General features: G+C 43.6%; 1 long non-coding RNA gene across 5 annotated transcripts; it reads right to left on the reverse strand.

The window, feature by feature from the left end:
• Window positions 1–10,193: 10,193 nt before the first annotated feature.
• LOC123131930 (uncharacterized) lies at window positions 10,194–13,420 on the reverse strand. 5 transcript variants are annotated; one of them, XR_006464403.1, is made up of 7 exons: window positions 12,762–13,420; window positions 12,624–12,681; window positions 12,453–12,520; window positions 11,789–11,819; window positions 11,597–11,681; window positions 10,765–11,293; window positions 10,194–10,568 (listed from the first exon to the last, which is right to left on the reverse strand). It is a non-coding gene; the product is annotated as an uncharacterized lncRNA (long non-coding RNA). The 5 variants fall into 5 exon arrangements; XR_006464402.1 differs by having other exon boundaries at window positions 10,255–10,568; window positions 11,141–11,293; window positions 11,769–11,819; window positions 12,762–13,404; XR_006464401.1 differs by having other exon boundaries at window positions 10,256–10,568; window positions 11,141–11,293; window positions 11,775–11,819; window positions 12,762–13,404.
• Window positions 13,421–17,330: the final 3,910 nt, after the last annotated feature.

Here is a 17,330-nt window from a genome sequence, read left to right on the forward strand (position 1 = left end):
GGATGGTAAGTGAGAGTCTCATAGACTCATGCTATTATTTGCAGGGTTCATTTGAGCGCTTTGAGCCCTCCCTTTTTATCAGTAGTATTGCAGAATTTTGCATCGTACAGCCACACATCATGTCATAATTTTAGTACTTTGCATATAACTAAAGACCAGTACCTTGTGAAGCACCTTGCCGGAATATCCATTCAACATACTCCAAACTTTTTCTACATGAACTAAAACACATTTTTTGAACCGGGCGTTACCCCTTTCCATTGCAAACAACGGAAATACAACCAATTCCGAATACAGAGTCAGGAGGAGGGAAAGAGGTAAGGCGAGTTCAAGCATTACCAGGAAACCCACTGCTATTCGGTCGCCGTCGACCCGAACGCTGTGGGGCGAAAACCTGATAACACCTACAGATCAAGAATACCAAGCTCCAACAAACCCAGAGAGAGAAACATGCCAGCACACCAAAAGATCATAAACGTAAAGGAAAAGCTACTATGAAGATGATGGCCCTCCCAGCAGCACGCCCACTTCATCCGCTTCAAAGCAGCATGTGACCACAACGTTCTTCAAGCTCCTCCAATCGGCTGGGCGGCAGCCCCGCAAAGCCTCATCAGCTGCATCGTGCTGGTCCTGATCATCTCGGCACCTGAGCGTAGCTTGGCAGCATCATCACCTTTCTGCAACCCTGTCCAATATAAAGGAAAAGGGCACATAGAGAACATGATTTCAAAAGGAGACTTAATTTGCTTTTTCTCAAAAGTAGCCTTATTGCGAACGAGCCAGATCGCCCAGCAAGTGGCTGCAAGTCCAACCATATAGAATTTATCCCCTCCTGGAAGGAAGGAATAGCACCAAGCAAAGAATTGCCAGTAGTTATCAGGACACTTATCGGTGCCAATAGCCACCCCAATAGATCGCCACACCACCCTAGCGACCGAACAGGTAAAGAACATGTGCTGAGAACTCTCTATTTCGTTACAGAATGAACATACAGGGTTCCCAGGCCATTTCCTATGGCGCATCACCTGTCTAGTCAGCACCGTGTCTTGCAAGAGTTGCCACATAATTTTTTTGATCTTGAGTGGAATTTTGGCCTTCCAGATCCATTTATAATGACACTCATTGAGAGTTTTTTCACTCCACTTATAAACAGATTTGGTGCTAAATTTACCATTCTGGTTCAGGTTCCAAACCACTCGATTCTCTTTGTCAGTAAGAGGAAGTTTATTAACTGTATCTAAAATGACCCCCCATTGTTCAAATAGAAGAGGAGTGAGCCTTCGTCTGAAAAAGGAACCCGCTTCCACATTAAACACTTGTTTGATAGTACATTCAGGGGTATTGCAAATGTCAAAAAGTTCAGGGTATTGATCCTTGAACGGAAGCAGCCCGTTAATAGGATCACTCCACACCCTAGCAATGTTCCCAGATTCGATATCAATTTTTCTACCAGCCATATAAATTTCCTTGACTTTCGGCAGGGCTTTCCAACAAGGAGAGTCAGAAAACCTTGGACCAACATCAGCTACTTTCCTATTCCGCAAGTAACGAGCAAGAACAATGTCTTGCCACACCCCATTTTGTTTTTCGAGCTTCCACCACCAATTTACCATCAGACTAATGTTCTGTTTGTGCGGATCCTTAATCCCCAGACCGCCCTTCTCTTTGGACTGCAGATTCTGCTCCATTTCACAACATAATATCTCTTTTTCTTGTTACACCCTTGCCAGAAGAATCTTCTTCTATGCTTATCCAATCTTTCAATGAATGTTTTGTTCATCAGCCACATAGACATATGGTACAGTGATATCTGGGTGACAACAGAGTCTAATAGAGTGTGCCTCCCTCCCATGGAGGCAGCATTACCCACCCAAGCTTCAAATCTTTTTAGATATTTGCAGACAATGAACTCCCGATCAGAGTTTCTGAGGGTGGTATAACTAACAAGCATGCCCAGATATCTGATGGGAAAGCTGCCTATATCACAATTGAAGAGGTTGGCATATTGCTTAATCACAGCATCATCTCCCCCCACAGTTAAAATCTCACTTTTTTGAAAAATGACTTTTAACAGGCATGCCCAGATATCTTTATCATTTTCGTGAGGCATTCGGCAGCTAAATTAAACAGGAATGGGGAGTGAGGGTCGCCTTGCCGTACCCCTTTTGCACTATGGAAGTACGGCCCCACACTATTATTCAATTTAATGCTAACTGTGCAATTCCAAAGAATCTGGCTAATCCACCCACACCAGGTTTCATTAAATCCCCGCAGCTTATGGCATTCTAATAAGAAATCCTAGTTAACCTTATCATATGCTTTCTCAAAGTCCAGTTTCAACACCACACCAACCCGCTTTTTCACATGTGTGTAATTAAGGATTTCATGAAGCGAGAGCACACCATCCATAATGTTCCTCCCTTTGACAAAGGCATTTTGGACTGGACTAATTAGCTTGTCAACATAAACCGAGACTCGGTGATCTAGGACTTTTGTGATAAGCTTATAGGGGCATCTAAGTAAGAAAATGGGTCTGAACTGTCGGTTTTTGTTAGCCCCCGAGAGCTTCGGAAGCAGCGTGATGATCCCGTAGTTCAGCCGCTGAACATCCAACGCCCCTTGGTGAAAGTGTCTAAACAAGGCCATGATATTATCTTTGACTATATCCTAGCACACTTGGTAGAATTCTACCAGGATATTATCAGGTCCTGGGGCCCTATTGGGGGCCATGTCAAAAAGGGCCTCCTTGACCTCATCCTCTGAGAACTCTCCGCACAGGTCAGTGTTATCCTTCTCACTAAGCTTTTCCTCCGGTACCTATGTGTCAGGATCCAGGTGAAACTGGTTTCCAGGCGCTGGGCCGAACAGTTCTTTATAGAACTCAGTGGCGTGAGCAATCAGCTTATCGGTGCCCTCTATCTCCATGTCACCAACCTTAAGCGAGTGGATCGTGTTTTTCTGTTTACGCCCATTAGCTATACGATGGAAGTAATTAGTATTCAAATCCCCTTTGAGCAACCATCGCTCGTGTGATTGTTGTAACCAAAAAATTTCCTCACTGACAAGCAGCTCATGAAGTTCAAAACAGACATCGATCTTTCTACTGTACAGCTCAGGGGAAAGAGGGGCTTCTTCTTCTAATTCTTCCAACCTTTCCAGCTCCATCCGAAGATCTTCCTTTCTTTTCTTATCATGACCAAATCTATCCGAGCCCCACCCTTTAAAATACGACTTAAACCTCTTGAGCTTGATGTTTGAAACATCGATGGGATCGGAAGAAAAAAACTTGCGTGACCAAATTTTCTGGACCAACGGCAGGAATCTATCATCTTTCACCCAAGCCAGGTCGAACCGAAACTCTCTTGGTTTTGGATCCTCACGCCCCTCCTCACCTGTGGACAGCAGCAGGGGGTTGTGATTTGAGATTTCCTGAACTAGCTTCCTGACAGAGACCAAAGGAAACAAATCCTCCCAGGATTCAGACATCAGGATGCGATCAAGTTTCTCCAAAGTGGGATGAGTTTGATTATTAGTCCAGGTGTACTTGGCCGCTAATATGAATTTCTCTGAGCGCCAGGGTATTTATAATGGAGTTGAAAATATCAGATGATTTGTGACTAGACATCTTTTTGTTTTTCTCCCCAGAGTGTCTAAGAATAATAAAGTCCCCAGCCACAATATAAGGGACTTGCATAAAACCACACATTGTAGCAAGCTCACTAAGGAATTCTTCCTTAAATTCCTCATGAGCAGACCCATAGACTATTAACAAACCCCAATTGGTTTTCTTTTTCTTATCATACAACACTAGCTGTAAGATATTTTTTCCCTTATCACAGGAGACAATATCCAGGTTATCATTTCTAATACCACATAAGATACCCTCGGACTTCCCAACAGAGGGAATCCAGTTCCAACTAAAGATATTAAAGGGATCAATTTTCCTCAAACATCCAGGAGTAAAGTTTCTTTTCATGTCTCTTGCAGACCCAGCAAATCCACATAATGGTCACTGATCATATCAGAGAGGAAGGTGGCCATTCCCTTCTTGCCTACCCCCCTGCAATTCCATATTACACCTTTCATTTAGAACGTTTTTTATGATGCTGAGCCCTAGTAACCCTACCAGGAGGCAATGTAGGGTTACAGAATTCATCCCCTATGGAGTTCTTCTTCTTTTGGCTCCTAGTCACAGGCCTAGAGAGCTTAACCGCAGATCTGCATTGCTTTTTCTTATTGGATCTACCAGCAGAGCATTGTTCATTTATAGTTTCATCCTGTTCTAACCATTCAAGGTTGACAGGAGCTTTCTTCCCCGGCCCATTAGTGACAATAATGTCATCATCATCGCCCTGCCTATTGTCCTCTATACTATTCTTTTCTTCTAGGTTCGCTCTGACTTTTTCAAACTCACGAAGCACATCAATGTAAGTAAAGTCATTGTTAGGGATACAGACCCCCAGTTTAAAAGCCCTTATCATTAAATCATTATCAGAAAGAACTGCGAAAGAATTTTTGTTCAGGTTTGGTTTGTTACCTGCCACATCTTTCTCATTGGCCATCCTCACAGCTCTAGCTTCCACATTTTCCTACATGCCTCGAGCGTTACGCTTGCTGAATCTGTGTACGCCTTCTGGGGCAAGTGGTGGAGTGAGTATGATCTCCTCATTACGGTCAGGTGAAGGGAGTTGTACCACATAATCAGTAGATATCTTCAGCTTCGGGTCCACCTCACCATCAACCTCGACAACCTGAGTAATATTAGTAACAGCCGCAGCATATGATAGACTGCGATTAACCACAGAATTGTTTTTTACCTGCACTTTGTGGGAATCAGTCCCAGATATCACATTTTCCGGGATCACAGCTGGGCCGACTGGCACCAGCCAGCTCGAGGCACCACGTGCATCCTCCAGATCATACACACCCTGCTCTCTAGCCAAAGTTTCGATGAGCAAAGATCCGTCCACCTCACTTTCAGAGGAGGCAGATATCTCATTCTCATCTAGCAGCGAACGACATGTTTTGCCACCACGGGAAGTACCACTTTTGCCACGATCAGGGGAATCAAAACCACTATCACCGTCTTTTGGATCATCTCGTTTTCTCTTTGGAGTTTGGTCATGTTTAGCAGGTTCATTATTGGAGATATGAGCATTAACATCCTCCACAACAGAGTTTTTGACCAAAATCACCTCAACCTCATAAGTAAATATGTAAAGACGACCCCCCAGCACCCCCTCGGCTGAGATGGGGAGTTTATCCACCAGCCTGCAGCCAATCTTGGCTCGGACTGAAGAGGGACGATTTATGGTAGACATGTCCACCTCCAGAGTGATCCCCACCAGGCCCCCAACATATGCAACAGTCTTATCACATCTTTTGTTAGGAGGGATTCTCCCAATCCTAACCCACGTGAACTCCAATAATCCATCAGAATCAATGTCTTCACGCCAGGGGAAAACCTAACACTGACATTGCATTGTTTCAGCCTCATATTTTCCACAAACAAAGCCCGATCTACTTCACTAGGATTAGGCATCCTCATCACAAATTTTTGAGGAGCAAAAAACCTAGCAGAACAACGCCACCCTTGCCCCACATAAACACTAAGCTCATGCTCAATATCCTTAGTAGGAGCAGAGCCCTCTACAATAGTGACAACAATGTTGAAAATGTTCTCTCTGGCCTGTCTATCTACGCTGAAACAGGGATGTAATGAAATCCTTGCCCCTTGGCTTGAAAAGCACACATCGCAGGCACATATTCCCAGGGAAGAAATTCAGAGCAAACAATGGCAAGATGCCCCTTCTTCTTACATCTAACGCAGATAGCTTGAGGACATCTAGAAGTAACATTACCCAACAAGTTGCAAATCTAACAGGGCTCACGAGAAGGATTGATATTACCAGTTTCCGCAGCAGGATCACGGGCACACGATGGCGTAGGGTTCCTCCCAGGAGCACGGTGAACGCGATCCCCTCCCCCACGATGCTCTTGCCGAGCAGGAGCAGCATGCTTCCCGCTCGCATCGGCAGCGCCAAGCGATGATCCCAAATCCGCATCGCCCCCACCCCACTTCTCCTGGTGAGTGGGGGCGATTTGCCTCCCATCAGCCGCTTCATCCCTTCTGTCGAATTCGGATTCGCCGGATCCAGAAGCCCTCGTGGACGACGATCTCCCTGTCTCCACCTTCCTCTTCTAGAAGTTGGAGTCGAACCCGCGCCCACGACTGTGGTCGAAGCGCCCGGCTCCCTGGCCATGGCGGCCCGCACCAAAACCATCTCCTCTCATCTTGGTGGAACTGCTAGTTTGTGGTTGCTTGGATGGAGGAAAAGTGGGAGGGGAAGCAACTACTTGAGCAAAAGAACGGGTATCACCATGAATTTTTCCTTCCCACCAACCGAAAGATTGATGAACCCTAGATCTGACCGGTGGAGGCACGTCCCAGAAGTGGGAGAAGCACTCGTCGAGATCTAAAATGGGAGAGGTGGGAGCGGCCGTGCTTTTTATACCTGCCTCGCTCTCGCAAACCCTAGCGTCGCCCGATCCATGGCGGTCGGATCTCTCGTCCACCACGTGTCGGCCATCGGTCCCAAGGCGGGCCGGTCCACGCCCCAGGATTCCCGGTCCAGCGGTCGAGGCAGGGGAAAACCGGTGAGTCGACGCACGCCCGGCCATCCCGTGTACTGCAGCCGACGTGGCTGCTCCCGCGCGCCCGTGCCCCTCTGCTCTGCGCGGTGGCACGTTGGGTCCGGCCACCACCGTAGCCACCGGAATCCTGTCATGAACCCTAGCAAAATGACATGGGAAGGAGAGAATACCCCCGATCTTGATCGATTCACCCTCGCGTAGGAAACGCGCGTCCACCGTGCACCCGTGCTCGTCGAGCAGCACGATCCAGAGCGCCTTGCATCGAAGCCAGACCACGCCGTCGACCAGCAAGATCCGTCACGCAGTCGCCAGGTCCGCGGCGTACGTCACGCGTCAGTGGGCGTCCATCCAATCTTGTGTATCTCTAGCTTGGATCTCATTCTCACCTGAACTAAAACACATATTAGAGATAATCGAAAGTTTAATATATTTTCAACCTTATTTGCTACTTTTGGGGTTTAAAATACATTTTTGGCAATTCTCGATAAAAAAATAACCTAAATGTGAACAAAATGTTAAATTTTCCATGGGCTCATGCTATGACTTTAGGAGATAGGTCAAAAAGCTCACGAGATTTGACGAAAGTGTGTTTGTACTTTTATTTTAATTGGTAGAATGTTTCTTAGACTTAAAGTGAAACTATAATGTTTCTAGTGACCAACTATTTTCTTTGTGCATGTAACTTCAAAAAAAAAACACTAGGACATACACTTTACATTAGTATTGAACTATTGATAAATATTTCCACTCTTCATATCATAGTTTCTTTCTAGTACTTTGCATATACCTGAAAACCGGTACCTTGTGAAGCACAATGCAAAAAATATTTACCCAACATACTCCAGATTTTTTTTCTGCATGAACTAGACCATTGATTAAAGATAATTTCAAATTGTAAGCTTTTTTAGATCCCATTTGCTAATTTCAAAGATTACAAATGCATTCTTTGCATTGTTCATCCAAAGAATAGAAACAAACCTAATGTGATCAACAAATTATAAACTTTTGCATGGGATCGTATTTTGTGTGTGGGCTCTAGGTGAAAAAGTCTCACAATGTGTGATAAAAGTTTTTTTTCTACTTTGCTTTTAAAGTGGGTGGACCTCCTAGGGATGTTTCTTTGATATTCAACTTAAACTACGAGTTTTCTAATGTCCAGTCAACAAATTTGAACAATAGTGGAGACGCGGGTGTGAGGAAAGCTCCGTGAAATTTCTGCTTCAACAAACCAACAAAGTGTGAAAGGATGGAGACGATGAATTACTCTACTCGGGCAAGGCATGGAGCACTGGCCATCGCTGTGGAAACGGAAACCACCTCCACCTATTTGTAGCGAGAAGAGGACGTCGGAGAGACGTGGTACGTACTACGCGCTTTTGCCTCAACATGCAAGCATATGTTCTGGCTCTATCCATCCAGCCACTTTACTCATCAACTGGCCAAAGGGATGACGGGTGTTCACCGATCACCATCACACGTAGTACGTACGTATTTCACTTCACCTCAATATGCATGTGATCATCCATCGATCGCTCGGGGCACGGTGACTGATCAACGCGCGTTGCCACTCCCCGGCCTAGCAACACACGTAGTACTACGTATTTCATTTCACTACAATGAATGAAACTCTTTTATTATCGGGGCATCTCCAAGCAGACCCATAAACAGCCCGCATCCGTTTGGACCACGCTATTCGGACCGTGGAAGCCATCCAATATGGGCATGTTTCAATCCGCGCCGCGGTCCGGACCCGTTTTCTCCCGCAAAGCGGAGACAAACGTGGAGAGGTTTGCGAGAATCCGGACCGCTTCCAAACCTGTTTCTAACGTGGAGAGGTTTGCGAGAATTCATGCAGTTGTAAAGCGCGCCGCTCTACATTAAAAGCGGCTCAAGGCACTCGCGACCACTCGCTGCCTCTGCCATTAAAGCAGCGCGCCGGCCAAGAGCGCCACCCGCTGCATGCCCGACTGAACACGCCTCCTTGCCATATTCAAACGCCTCCATTAAACCCGTGTGGAACCCGAAAAACTTACTCCGGCCACACGCCCGTTCACGAGCAGATCAACATTAAACACAACACCGGGTAGGCTCCTCCCGTCCACCCTCTATATAAACTAGGCCAGACGCCAGGCAATAAGCACACCAATCCGCCACTCCCCATCTCCTCCTTCCACCATTTTCTCCAATCTTTCGATGGCATCTGACGATCCGGATAGTAAATGAAGTATACGAGGCCTGTTGCAAAAGCTTTTCAGGGAAAGTAGTAGGACTGTTTTCACAAATAGGCTTACTTGCAACAATTTCACGAATAAATATTCATGTATCAAAACCTGTCGGCCCTGCGTTTCAGACCTTCTAATGCAAACATAGTTTGTGGCGAAAATGAAGTCAGTTGTGATCTTTGAACAGCCTTTCGAGCCAAATGTATGCTCTTTTAGCAGCTTCTGCTTCATCTAATGATTGAATTTAGTATTGGTTTGTAAACTCCAAAACTAAGATAATTTGGACAATGGTCAAAGTAGTAGGACTGATGAAGTTGCGATTGTTTTGCACTTGTGTTGGCCTCTCAGCACAAAAAATGTATAATAAAAAGTAGTTGGGGAAATGAGATGGAAAAATATATCACTGTATTTTTTTTCTATCAAGACTAGAGGCCTAAAGAGAGAGAGAGAGAGAGAGAGAGAGAGAGAGAGAGAGAGAGAGAGAGAGAGATAAAGAGAGAACAAATGATCAACACTTCGGCACCATTGGGTGTTGAATCATTTTCTGTCACGCCTCAGCTAAAAGTTACTTGGAAATCATTGTAACATCACCAAAAATCATTAGAATCGTCGGTGTTGCAACATTTTCTCTTGCTCGCGGTAAGTTATGATTCCAAGATTTGTTTGAATCTTGCCAATCCTGACTTCTTGCCTTCGCAACAGGTAATAACTTGTTTGTGTCTGTTTATTTGCTGCATGGCCTGTTGTTACCTACCTGTTTTTTGGGGATAATAAACATTGACATCTATTATAGGGATCGTACATATGTATCATACTATTGAATGGATTGCTAAACAAGCACCACGTCTTGCCATGCACCGGCGGAAGGGAAAAGAGATGTGAACCCATGGTTGAAGAATGGCGCAGCGAACTTGCAGACTATGGATGGATTGCTGAAAGAGCACCACATCTTGCAATGCGCCCGTGGAAGGGAAAAGAGATGTGAACCGATGGTTGAAGAACCGCACGTAAACTTGTACTTGTATTCTATATAGAAGAATGACACCTGCTAGTGGTTGCACTCTCCTCTTTCAGCCTCGATCCCTCTAGGTTTGTGATCCCTCTTCACAAAATAGACCTCCCAAAGTCATATTTCTGCTTTAGGCTAATCTTTCTCTTGTTTAAATAAACTAGATGACTCGTTGCGCCAATGGCGCAAAGGCCGAAAGGGAGCCAAGTAGTGTGAGAATATTTAGACACCCAAGTCGAAAACCAAATGTGGCCAACATTCCCGCATCCTCTGCTTGGAAGCCGCCTTTTCTCACCGGATGTAACATAGATACATAATTCTTCAAGAGCAAATTTCAGAGAATATAAAGCATGGAAGGCTTTAAGTTGTACTATTGAGACCATACCACCATATCTTCATTTAGTTTCTTTGGAAATCTGAAGGTCTAAGAGGACGGTACATGTGAGAAGCTGTGAATCTACAACAAAAAACTAAACTAACTTCCAAACAAACATTTCAAGTTTGGAAGCCACAAAGAAGCAGCCAAGATCTCTCGTTGTAGTGCAGATTCAAGAAAATGGGCCGAATGACCATCACAACGACATGTAGAAGCAGCAAAAATATAGGCTTGGTGTGTAACTGATCATGAAAGATAGCCTGGTCAGTTTCTCCATTGTTGGCTTATACTGAGCAAGAAGATCAGCCTGCAGAGAAGAAAAATGAAGGACTGCTTTATTCTGCGGTACATCCACAATAGTACAGACAATAAAGTAGTTAAATGTGTGCTAAGATGTAAGACCTTTTAGATCACTATTTTAGTGATCTAAAAGGTAAGCAGTGATCTAAAAGATCTTGTATTAGTTTGAAAAGGGAGTACTTAATAAGACTGTAAGTCAGTACATCAAAGTAATGCCGGCTTCCCATTGATTTGATCAAACCAATATGACAAAGGGAAGGTGAAACTTCAGAAGACCATATAAATTGACTGCGATGTCTTAATTAAAACTCTGAAATGAAGTAATAAACATTAAGTCTGAATGTTGTCACTAAAAAAGCATAAAAAAGGCAGACCAGCCAGCGGTGCATCATAATTAGTGGTTCATCATGGGCAAACCAGGCAGCAGTAGCCTAATAACTTAGACGGAAAAAATGCAAGAAGTCAAAGCACAAGGTGGGAAATAGGACCGAGCATTGACAGGTAACCAAATAATGAAGGAATATCCCCAGAGGATGCAAGAGGTGAGAGAGGAGCACCTAGCAGAGGTTTGTGGACTACCTCTTTATGCCACACCATATCCACATCCCTAGCACTTGACGTACTTGCTGCTATTGTCGTCTCTACCTTATTTCCTCCATTGCCGGTTCGTGGACTACCTCTTCAGGACACGCCGAATACATATCCTCTCCTTCACCAGCTGGTAGTCTCGCCCTTGTATATGGTGTTAAATTGCCATTGTAATAAAGCCCATTATATGGTGTATCAGTTGCATGGATGCACAAGGAAAGATAAACCAGTGAAGGAATTTAAAAGGATCTAACAGCATTTATGGGTTTTTATCATTTTAAAGACAACAGGCTGTAAAGCATGGCAATGTTAAAATAACCAAAAGCAAGGCATGAACAAATCAGTGAAGGGACTATAAGCTGCAGGAATAGACGTACCATTGGAAAATAACACAAATCATGCAAGTATCCACTATTTCAAAATAGCTTCAATATCACTGGAAAATACCTGTGGTCGCTTGAATTGCCCAAAGGTGAATGCCACTCAAGATACAAGAGCTCTGAATCAACTGATCATTGCATAATCCAGTTCACTGTACACAATCCATTGACAAAAAGAGTCACTACTTTCCTACCGAGATTTCTCACGAAGTAATGTATCTGTCATTTTTAGATGGTACTTTTACATGTAGTATCTTACTCTAATACTGCATGGTTGACCTGCTTCCTTTCTGTAAATACACAATTGCACTATTAGTGGTTGCACTGGCTGATATATGTCATTTTCCTGTAACCCCTAAAGATAGAATCGGTGATCGGTGCATACAAATCTTGGTCCAAGCAATGCAAAATCATGATTATGGTCTGTTCTGCATACATATATAGTGCATGCTACTGATATTTATCACAGTGTCTGCACCTATTTCTTTCAAGTATTTTTCTTGTCTTACTATACTACTGCATACATATACAATGCTTACTACTGATATTTATCACAGTGGCTGTACCTATTTCTTTCAAGTAATTTTCTTGTCATACAAAATCTACAGGTCTGAGTAACCTCCTCGACAGCTTGAGTGTACTGAACCTGAATATATACTTGTGATTTAGCGCTGACTTTACTACGTATTTGATTCGGTTCATCATCAAGAATTCGGTTGCCACCATACGCAGCAGTCGGACGATCACCACATATGACTATGATTAGCTTTAACAATGGGACAAATAGTTTAATTAGTTGTCAGCTTAGCAAGAATCTTGCCAATCCATGGCATTCATCTCCTAAGACACATCAAACAGTTGTGAAGAAGCAGTTACATCAGGGTGGGGATTGGAACAAGAGCTGAGAGAGATGAGGAACATACCTAGCAGAAATCCAATCTCGGTCCCTTTTTTTCTCATCGTTGATTACCACCTTTGCCATTAGGAACACCTACAAAATATGTGTTTTCAACTCCTTAATATCTCACGAGAAAATAGCAGAAATCAAAAGGCAATGAAACTGGACCTAAATAGATTGTTCAGAGAGAGATCACCTTGTTCTTCACCAAGCTCTTCCTCAAGATTCACCCACTTCTCTTTTTTTTCTCAGATCTGCACACATATGTTTAGAAAAACCATGAATCAAGGAGTAAAAATTGGGGAGGAAGATGAATTGGCCGAAGATGGGCAACCTAGACTGGGGACATGTGACGACGGCCGGCACCGCCTGGAACTCTGACCTCGCTGCTCCTTCCCTCATGCCCATCGCCCAAATCCTCCCCTGCTCCACGCCGCCACAGCACGATCCACGATGGCTTTGGGGAGCTCCCCCTCCGCCTCAGTCATGGCCTCCGCTGAAGCAGGATTTGGCCTTGGACCCCCTTCCCATTGGCTCCCTACGCTGCTGCTGGTGGTGGCTGGTGAGGCGCGCGGAAGGACGGCGTGCGGGGGCGAGGGCGCAGCGATGACTGCTCCCGCGGCGGGAAGGGAGAAGGAGACGTAGCAGGAGCAGAAGCTCGGAGGCGGTGGGTTGGAAAGAAAGAAGACGAGGCGACGGGGACGGCGACCGGCGCCAGATCCGACTGGATCGAGAACCTGGCGGCGCCCACGCTGCTGCACCTCGACCACCGCGGAAGAGGCAGGGAGAGAAGGCGGCGGCGGAGCCGCACCTCCCTCTCCTCTTTCCTCTCGTTCACCCTCCCTTCCTTACTTCTTCTCCCTCTCATCTTCTCTCTCTCTCTGGAGAAGGGGAGATGCGGTTTAGGTCACTGGCATCGCTACTTTTGTCTCTCGCTACAGCTGCTCGCTCGCTCTCTTTTCTCTCTCTTTTTTTGAGAACCACTCTCTTTTCTCTCTCGGTCGCTTCTCTGCTCGCGGCGCGCGCGGGACGCAACGCTTGCTTCGCCGGCACTATTCATAGCGACACGTGGACGGCGCGAGCCTGCCTAGCACCCCCTTCATCCTTTGTATGTTCAATAAATCTGTAGAAGAAAATAGTACAATCAAGATCAATCATAGAGACGCAGACGCGAGGAAGGCTCTGCGAAATTCCTGCTTCAACCAACGAACAAGCGTGAAAGGATGGAGGCCGCGCTTTTGCCGCAACGTGCCAAGCATCTGTTCTGCATCTGAGACAAATAATCTAGAAAATCTCAAAAATGGAAAGCATCCTCCCCGCAAAAATAAAATAATATGCAAAGCATCCATTAGTTGATTTTGTGGTCCTCTGTAATTAGATATGTTTAATCTTTTTATTGTATATTAAAAATAAATGACAGATTCACCAGAGTAGAGACAAAAAATCTACATCATCTCACAAAATGCAAAACATCCGGTAGTTGATTTGGTGGTCCTCTATAAGTAGGTATAGGTGAACCATGCACCTAGGGGCTTAGTATTAATCTATACAGTTCAATATTTTTCTCATTTCCTGATGCAATACTTCTTTCCGTACATATATTATTTGAAGGACGGTGCATATATATATGTCAAATTTCTCTAAACAAACAAATAAATATTTCAAAATGACTACGTAGAGTACTAGCTCTTTCTCCTAATGCCAGGGGGTGCTCCGCCAAAACATAAGGGGGGTAATTAATCAGTATTATTTTTCATGAAAAGAAGGCAGTAGTCAGGGTAAGTTTGCTTATCTTTAGAAATTCTACGTGTTCAGGCTGCTGCACTTCAGCATATGGGAGCTCCTTTTGACTTTTAACCATCCAAAGCCTTTCTGTACGGAACTTTTTTCTTGGACGGACTGGTAGTGTAGGATAAGAAGACAATTCCCGGAAGTTCCTATTGTTTTTCCAGCTGCCTGGGGAAATGTTCTGAGAATTTTAGTACTTTAAGAAACAAGTTACGAGTTCTTACAAGGAATCACAGGAGACACTTTATCTAGACACTATGAAAAATTGCTAGGATTATAGCACTCATGATATAGCTAGTTGGATTTGGCAATAACAGCGCTTGTGCTTTGCTCCTCCGGAAACCGTATCATGCTAATCATTGTTGTTGATATTGATGTCTTTGTTGTTCTTGATTGCTTCGGTGTAGCATTTTGGCTATGTGCTTCCGAAATATTTCAATTGCTTCTTAGGATTTAGTGTAATTTGTTCCAACTTGATATTAACTCATTGCTCTGTATCAAAAAATATTAATAAATATATATTATCATAAAATAATAATAATTGTAATTGACTGGCAAGAAGAAATTAAACACTTGGTTTTGGTTGGGTGCATATGGTGGTGGTGGCAACAATTACTAATGCATATGCATCATCTATAAGATGCTCAACAATCATACTCGATCAGATATACACTCCCTTCGTTCCTAAATATAAGTTTTTTTAGACATTTCAAATGGACAACAACATACGGATGTATGTAGACAAATTTTAGAGTGTAGATTCACTAATTTTGCTTCGTATGTAGTCACTTGTTGAAATCTCTAGAAAGACTTATATTTGGGAACGGACGGAGTAAATCCCAAGCATGGAAAGTGTCCAAGATCTTCGATAGGAAGGCACAAGAAATTAGCCTAATTAAGTCTACCATGGATCAACAGGACACTAGCTTAGTTGAATCATTTTCTATCACGGCTCAGCTAGGAAGACGTGGGCGCCGGGAAGGCTCCGCGAAATTTCTGCTTCAACTGACCAGCAAAGCGTGAAAGGAAGGCTCCGCGAAATTTCTGCTTCAACGGCTCAGCTAGGAGCACTAGCCATGGCTGTGGCCGAAAATGGAAACCACCTATTTGCAGCAGGAAGAAGACGCGGTGTGGTAGTCTGGTAGCGCTTTTGACTCAACCATGCAAGCATCTGTTCTATCTCCATGGTGCTAGTACGTACTCAGCTGGGAAAAGGAACGACGGGTCCCGCTCTCACGCCCACCACCTTCTCTCTCTCTCTCTCTCTTCCTCTTTTTTCTTCCTGCAAGCAAGTCACTGCCAAGATAAACAAAAGTGAAAAATCAAATCAGACATGTCACGACTAGCTGTTCAGGCTCGAGATAGTGCATGTGGATGCCACTTCATCAAAACCCACATTGTCCAAAACAGATATAATCAAGGGGTGAACTCAGGTGGAAATCGTACAGTTCAAAAAATAATTGAAAACTTCCACGCAAAATATAATAATAATAATAATAATAATAATAATAATTGAAAACCACACGTCAGATGGGGATGGTAAGTGACTAAAAAGCAGTAGCTTGTGTTTTCTCAGAATATTTTTGGGGTTCATGTGAGCGCTGTGAGCCCTGCTTTTTACCCAGTACTAGTGCTGAATTTAACATCATACTGCCACTCATCATCTCATTATTTGTTTTTAGTACTTTGCATATAACTAAAAAGCAGTTGCTTGTGAAGCACTTTGCAAGAATGCTCCAACCTTTCTCTACATGAAATAAAATACACGCTCCGTAACAAAATATAAGACGTTTTCGCAGTTTAAATGAACGGCAAGAACGTCTTATATTTTGGTACAGAGAAAGTATATATTAGAGATAATACCAAATTTATGGTTTTTTAGGTCGCATTCGTTACATTTTGGGTTTAAAGTACATTTTTGGATTTTTCATTAAAAAGGGAATAACCTAAATGTGATCAAGAAAATATTAAAGTTTCCATGGGCTCATACTATGGCTTTAGTAGATAAGTGAAAAAGCCCCACCAAATTTGACAAAAGGTGTACTTTTTAATTTGTGGATCTCCTAGGATTTTTCTTAGACATTCAAGTCAAACTATAAGGTTTCTAGTGACCATTATTTTATTTGTGCATGTAATGTCAAAAATAGACTAGAGCATATAATTACATTAGTATTGATAATTTTTTGTTGGAGTATCATGCTTCTACTCTTGATATCACAATTTCTGTCTAGTACTTTGCATATACTCCCTCCGTAAACTAATATAAGAGAGTTTAGAATACTAAAATAGTAATCTAGACGCTTTTATATTAGTTTACAGAGGGAGTACCTGTTAACCGGTACCTTGTGAAGCACAACGCAAAAATACTTACCCTACATACTCCAATTTGTTTTCTGCATGAACTAAATCATTGATTAAAGATGATGTCAAATTGTAAGCCTTTTTAAATCTAATCAGCTTCAAAAATAAAATGCATTTTTGGCATTTTGAATCCAAATCAACAAATTGTAAGCTTTTGCATCGGATCATATTTTGTGTGTGGGCTCTAGGTGAAAAAGTCTCTAGAGCGGACGCGGTCATATAATTATTACAGTGTATGATAAGATTTTCTCTTGTACTTTATTTCATAATGGGTGGATCTCCTAGCATGTTTCTTTGATATTCAACTCAAGTTATGAGTTTTCTGGTGTCCAATCGACAAATTGTATCAATCATGGAGACGCGGGCACGAGGAAGGCTCCGCGAAATTTTTGCTTCAACCGACCAACAAAGTGTGAAAGGATGGAGACCATGAATTACTCTACTGACCATGGCTGTGGCCGGTGATGCCGGAAATAGAAACCATCTATTTGCAGCAGGAAGAGGACGTCGGAGGGACGTGGTACGTACTACGCGCTTTTGCCTCAACATGCAAGCATATGTTATGCATCTATCCATCCAGCTACTTTACTCATCAGCTGGCCAAAGGGATGACGGGTCTTTCTCACCTCTCTCTCACCTCTCTCTCTCTCTCTCTCTCTCTCTCTCTCTCTCTCCACCAATTACCATCACAGGGACGATCTGGGCAGGCTATCGCATGGGCCATGCCCTGCTGGCTCAGGTTGCCGTTTGCAGG

This window comes from Triticum aestivum, chromosome 6A, assembly GCF_018294505.1.
Source record: "Triticum aestivum cultivar Chinese Spring chromosome 6A, IWGSC CS RefSeq v2.1, whole genome shotgun sequence".
Classification (NCBI taxonomy): Eukaryota; Viridiplantae; Streptophyta; class Magnoliopsida; order Poales; family Poaceae; genus Triticum; species Triticum aestivum.